We start from the raw sequence: 6,588 nt of genomic DNA, 5'->3' as shown, positions 1-6,588 counted from the left end.
TACCTAACTAGGCAAGTTTAAATGAGGCCGGAACAACAAGCAACAAGTCCGGTAAATCCCCATATGCAAATATTAGGTTTGGTTCTGTTCTGCCCTAAACCATATTTTAGAGTTGTTAGTCATGCAAAACAATGTCACCATGATAAACTAGGCAAAATTCTACCCCATTTACATATAAAGATTATTTAATTCGGAGCTACGGTTATTTAGTTATGAATTAATCCGTTTAGCAAGTTATTTAAGCAAATTTAAACAAACAACATTTTAAACATTTTAAACATGGATGAAAGTGACATATTATTAAACTAGATGAAAAACTAAGCAAGTTTCAAATACAAAGTTTTTACATGTGATGCTTAGTTTGTGAGTTAAAATATGCATGAAGTTCAAGGGTGTTTCTGCAAAACTGCAAAACCCTGGAAATTAGCTAAATTCGTCCCGAGGAAAAAAACACTATATGGGCCGAAACTGGCTAGCCCAACAGGAGGAAAAGAAAAAAGAAAAAAAACAAGAGGGGCGCTGGGGCAGCTCACCCATGGGCCAAGCCCAGTTTGCGGGGAGGAAGAGGCCAAGGCAGGCTGGGCGCCGCTGGGCTGGCTGGATCGACGAGGAGGTGGAAGGGGGCGCAGTCAACGCGAGCGGTGGCTGCGTACATTCGCTATTCGTACTCTGCTCGACAGAGACAAAGCAGTGGCGACGGCAGGTGTCGGTGTCAAAACCGGCGGATCTCGGGTAGGGGGTCTCGAACTGTGCGTCTAGGCCGGATGGTAACAGGAGATAGGGGACACTTTGTTTTACCCAGGTTCGGGCCCTCTCGATGGAGGTAAAACCCTACTCCTGATTGATTAATATTGATGATATGGGTAGTAAAAGAGTAGATCTACCACGAAATCAAGGAGGCTAAACCCTAGAAGCTAGCCTATGGTATGATTGTTGTGTATGGAGTTGATTCTCCCTACGGACTACAACCCTCCGGTTTATATAGACACCGGATAGGGTTAGGGTTACACCGAGTCGGTTACAATGGTAGGAGATCTTGAATATCGCATCGCCAAGCTTGCCTTCCACGCCAAGGAAAGTCCCATCCGGACACGGGACGAAGTCTTCAATCTTGTATCTTCATAGTCCAGGAGTCCGGCTGAAGGTATAGTCCGGCTATCCGAACACCCCCTAATCCAGGACTCCCTCAGTAGCCCCTGAACCAGGCTTCAATGACGACGAGTCCGGAGCGCAAATTGTCTTCGGCATTGCAAGGCGGATTCCTCCTCCAAGTCCTTCATAGAAGATTGTAATCACCAAGAGTAGTGTCCGGCTCTGTAAAATAAGTTTCCACACATTGCCAGAGAGAATAATATTAACACAAATCAAATCTGCTGACGTATTCTGTAGTGCACCATCACACCACAGCCAAGTCCTTTACCCGAATCGTTTTCACTTTTCCACCTCATCATGTTTTGCGAGGCGGTTTCCATGGCATGTCTTGTCAAAGCAGAGATCGTGTGCCCCCTTTACGGGAGCCTCATCAATACGGACGTGGTTAACCCAATCGTGCCCGTTAGCATGTTTTCTCGATTAAAGGCGAGTCCCAAACGGTTACGGGGAGGGCTCTTGGTATTCAACCTCTTATAAAGAGACCAAGGCCTTACTCCCTTTTTCAATCTCAAACGAGTTCGCCCGTCGCCTCGAGTTCCAACACCCTAGGCTTCAGATTCCAGGTGCTTCGGACCTTCGACAATGTCCGGTTCCGACCTCCAGGGCCGATGGATGCCCTCCTCCGTCACGGAGGGGGACGTGCTAAAGTTGAGAGAGGCTAAGTTCTTGACCGCTGAAATCCTGCATAGGTTGCCTGTTCAAGGGCAAGCTTTTCCTAGTCCCCAGCCTGGCGAGAGCATAGTGTTCATGTCTCACTTCCTTCGGGGGTTAGGCTTCCCGATGGATCCCTTCGTGAGGGGGCTGCTGTTTTATTACGGGCTGGAACTTCATGACTTAGCTCCGGAGTCCATCCTCCATATTTCCTTATTCATTGTGGTATGCGAAGCGTTCCTCCGTGTTACCCCTCACTTCGGATTGTGGCTCAAGACCTTTGGAGTGGAGCCGAAGATGATCGAGAGACGGCATGCAGAGTGCGGAGGCGCTGTCATAAGTAAGAATGTTGATGCTCCATGGCCCGAGGGCTTCTTTCAAGAGGAGCTCGGCTTGTGGCAACGAGAATGGTTCTATATCACCGCTCATAGGAGCGCCAAGTGGGCGGCGCCTCCTGCCTTTCGCTCGGGTCCCCCACCACGGCTGGCTTCATGGGTCAACAAAGGATTAGATTGGGGGTTATCCAAAGACGTGCCCCTGTTGCAGGGCCGCATTAGGGATCTCGTAGTAGGAGACCTCAACCTGGTCAAGGTGACGCAGGTCATGCTGATTCGCCGAATACTGCCCGGCAAACGTCGCCCCCTTCGCCTGTGGGAGTTTAATCCAGAGGGACCGCAAACTCTCCAGAACTTCATGGGCGCAACGCCCGCGGAGATGTATAGACTGTTCTTCGGATCACAAGAGATGTGTCCGGATTTAACCGAGGACGCAGGTCTAAGCTGCAATCGCCCGGATACTCAGGTAAGCGACCTCGTGCCCGGACCTTCTATCCGTATAATCGTTATAAACTTGCCCCTAAAAGAGCCGTCCTTTTGAGCGGGAGTGGATAGCGAAGGCAAAGCTGATCAGGTGTCCGGCTCTCCTTCCTGAAACCATGTCGGATCCTATGCTGGTCAGGATGCTGGAGACAATGCCTTTGGCGTGGGAGGACAAGGAAGCTATGGCCTCCTCGAAGGAGGCTGCTCCGAAGGGAGGAACCGACAATTCCTTTCCCGAGGGGAAGAAGAGAGCCGCCTCTGACGACCCAAAAACTGTGGTCTCGAAACGGGGGAGAAAATCCTCGTCAGAGGGTCCGGCACCGGGGAGTTCCTCGGCCGGACTATGCCCTCAAGGGGATCGGCCCTCCAGCGAGCCATAAGTAGAGAGAGGTGTTTCTTTTGAGGGATGAGAGAAATCTTTGATTTATATCTGAGAAGACTAACCGAAATTTTACCTTGCAGCTCAGACATCAGCCCTTCTCAGCAGAGCTCGTCTTCGGGGGATCTTCTTCCGGAGATGATGGAGAGCGGGACGCCTCCCCCTGCCGTGCCGCCTAGCGAGGCGGGCGACCCTGAGGTGTCGTCGCGGAGAGTTTCCCTGAATCCGGCAGGGGCGGAAGGCGGCAGTGCGGTCCCCCGAGGTTCTCCACATCCGGCCTTCGAAAGGGGCCATAGGACAAGTCCGGCACCGTCTGGTGCTCGGTCGGAGGAGCTAAAGATTCTGCTGGGGCGAGCTTCTATCTCAGAGGAGCACCGTGCATTGATGGGCACGGTGATTGAAAGGATTTCATCCGCAGAAAACGGATTGCATGAGGCCGTCAAAAGTTTACTGATGGGTTTTGAGGTACGTTAGATAATGTACACTTTAGTTAGTTGCGCATAAATAAGATGCGCCCTGTGTAGATAGTAGCCCCTGAGACTCTGCGTGTTGTCAAGAAATGACGGCACGTAGAGGATCATAATCCCACGTCTAAGATGTAACCTTTGAATGTAGGTGGCGAGGTGTCCGGAATCAAGCCGGACTAATGATGTGGCCGAACTAAAGCGGCAACTGGACATGGCGGATGCCGACATCACGCTTGTCAATAAGCGGCTTGATGAGGCTAAAGGTATGGAATTCTTCGGGCGGCGCCAGGTAAGAGGAGCTTTATGCCAGTGTCTTACAATGTGTGTGCTTGACACAGATGGTGCGGCCGCCGTGGAGAATCTTAGGGCAAAACTTGCCCGAGCGAAGGAGCAAGCCAGAAAAAGCGATGCGGCTGCCAAGGAGGCCCTTGAAGAGCTGAGAGCCGAACAGGCTGCTCATTGCCGAAGCAAAGAGGAGATGGCCAAAGAGTTAAGAAGCGCTACCGACCGTTGCAAACTTCTTGAAAAAGAAGACCAGGCAAAACAGACGGATTTAGAAAAGGCCGTTGCCGATGCCAAGGACGCTCGCTCTGCGATGAGAGCTGCGAAAGAGGAGCTACGTCAGGCCGAACAGATTGCAGCTGGAAAGCCCTTTATGCTGCGGAGGAAGTTTTGTGATCTGAAGTTTGCTCTGTTGGACTGGATGTGGAGTGTGAAGGACACCTATCTGGACTTGGCAACAAGTGCCGCTGATGCGACCGAACACTTTCGAGATCAGAAAGATTGCGAAGTGGAAAAGCTTTTCTGGTCGCAGTTTCATAATCCAGAGCGTCCACTGGCAGTGGATGATCGTTTGGCTCAATGGGCCAAACTGAATAGGTTGTCCGGACTCGCCATGAAGTACGTCATGGATCATCTGTGGCCGGGGAGATCGGAGCCGAAGAGCTATTTCAGCTTGGTGCAGCAATTCCTTCACGCGGTGCCGTGTATAAATGCAATTAAGAGGTCAGCATGCATAGAGGGCGCACGGATGGCTCTTGCCCGTGTTAAGACATACTAGGCAGAGATGGAGGCCACTGTTGTTGCGTCCCGAGATTCGGACCAAAGCCGAGTACCTTGCGAGCACTATTTTCAAGAAGTTCTTGAAGGCGCTCGTGTAATAGAGACGCAGTGCCCGAAAGATGCTATGTTAAGATAGCATATGTAATTATGAAGTAATATTTTGATAAACTGTAGTGGCTTATTTTATACTTGTGCCTCCAAGTATTGTAAACACCTTCTAATCGGCCGTTTTAATATATATATATATATATATATGTATAGAATCTAAAAGATGGCAGTCGTTGGCTTCAGCCCCCACGCACATAGTGCGGGGGTGCTCGCAGAAGACGCATTCTCACACTTAACCCAACGTCTTGGTCCTACAAAGGAGGTGATAGCGCAGCGGGCCAGGCAACCGGACTATAATGCTTTAACACTTTCACTTAGCCATAGGAGTTTGAAAATGAGACTCTTTAGGTAGCTCCTTGGTGGCAACTGCGCTCGTCCGAATTCAGGGCGCGTATGTGCCTGACCGGGAAGCGTTCCTTCGTCAAAGCGGAGGAATCCGATAGATTCTGATCGGTCATCGAGTGGCTGACCAGTCTCACGCTACATCATGACAGTCAGTTTTCGGCTTTGTCTACTGAGGTGCTCGCCCTGGCCGAACCGGGGGCACAATCGCAGTAGTTCTCCTGGTGCTACCTTAGCCGATAAAGCGGAACATAAGGTAGCCAAACTCAGGAGCCGGGCAACCCAACATTTGACCAAAGACATGATCCGGAGCTGATGCATATAATGCCAAAACTCGCGATGCCGAACACTCCCTAAGGTGTTCGGTCTTTATGAGTGCGGGCCAAACAACACTCTTTATTGAAAAAGCCCCTAGTGTCCAGGTACGTGCAAAAATTCTGACGTGGCCACATGCCAAGACGCCAGCCTCCTCCTTAGTTATATTAGAAAGAAAAACCAGGGGATGTGTAGCAACAAGAGACAGTAAAAAAGGTTTATGCAGGGTCTTAATCTAAAAAGAATCCTTTAGGACGGGTCCCTACTGCACGTCTGCGCCTGTGTCTCCGTTGTGCCGTATCCTGGACGGGCGCCACACGACGTTCATCTGTAAAAGAGAGGAACTGAGTTGAAAACGGGTCGTGCAGAAAAAGGAAAGAAATTTAAAATAAGCAAAGTATAAAGTAAGATATGGAATTTTGAGCTTTATTGTCTCTTATTGTATATGCGTGGAGCCCCTTGTGCGGGGGTATATGGCTTCTAGGCCTGCATCAATGATGATTCTGCACCGAACTCGTCTATCCACGTTCGTGGTCTTTAAATGACCTATTTTGAAGTTTTTTGGCCGGTGAGGCCATTTTGCTGTGGGGCTTGTTAAAGCGGCCGTACTGTCCTTCGCTTGGGAGGCGCACTTTAGTGCTTCCCCATCAAAGAGATGATGCCTCGTGGACCGGGCATCTTAGGTGTAAGAGATGCATAATGTGGTATTGCGTTAAATCGAGCGAAAGCTTCACGTCCCAGTAGTGCTTGATAGCGACTTGAGAACGGGACGACGTGGAAGGTCAACTTTTCGCGACGGAGGTTATCGGCAGAGCCGAATGTGACTGTGAGCCGAAGAAAACCCGTACAATGGGTGTCCGGACCAGGTATTACCCCTTGAAAGGAGGTTTTGCTGCGGCGGATTCTTGCTGGGTTTATCCCCATGTGCTGTATTGTATCCTGATATATCAGGTTTAGTCCGCTGCCGCCGTCCATAAGGACATTTGAAAACTTGAGTCCGCCAATTTTTGGATCGAGTATCAAGGCAGTCCATCCTACATTCTTGATATTCCTAGAATAATCTAGCTGATCGAAGGTGATCGGTTTTGACAACCAGTGGCAGGATCCTTTGGGGATGGGCCGTGTGGTGCGTACCTTTACGGGCACCACACGTTTTGTTATGTGAAGTGAGTTCACTGTTTTTACTTCTTGTGGGAAGTTCTTTTGTTTCCTGGTGCTCTGCTATTGGGGTTCGTCCTCGTCTTCGCTTGGTGCGTCGAGCCCCTTGCGTTCCGCATTGAGTCTGCCGGATTGT

The sequence above is a fragment of the Triticum urartu genome, chromosome 6A (genome assembly GCF_056163025.1).
Source record: "Triticum urartu cultivar PI428250 chromosome 6A, HENAU_Tu73, whole genome shotgun sequence".
Taxonomy (NCBI): domain Eukaryota; kingdom Viridiplantae; phylum Streptophyta; class Magnoliopsida; order Poales; family Poaceae; genus Triticum; species Triticum urartu.
This window is presented reverse-complemented; position numbering follows the sequence as displayed.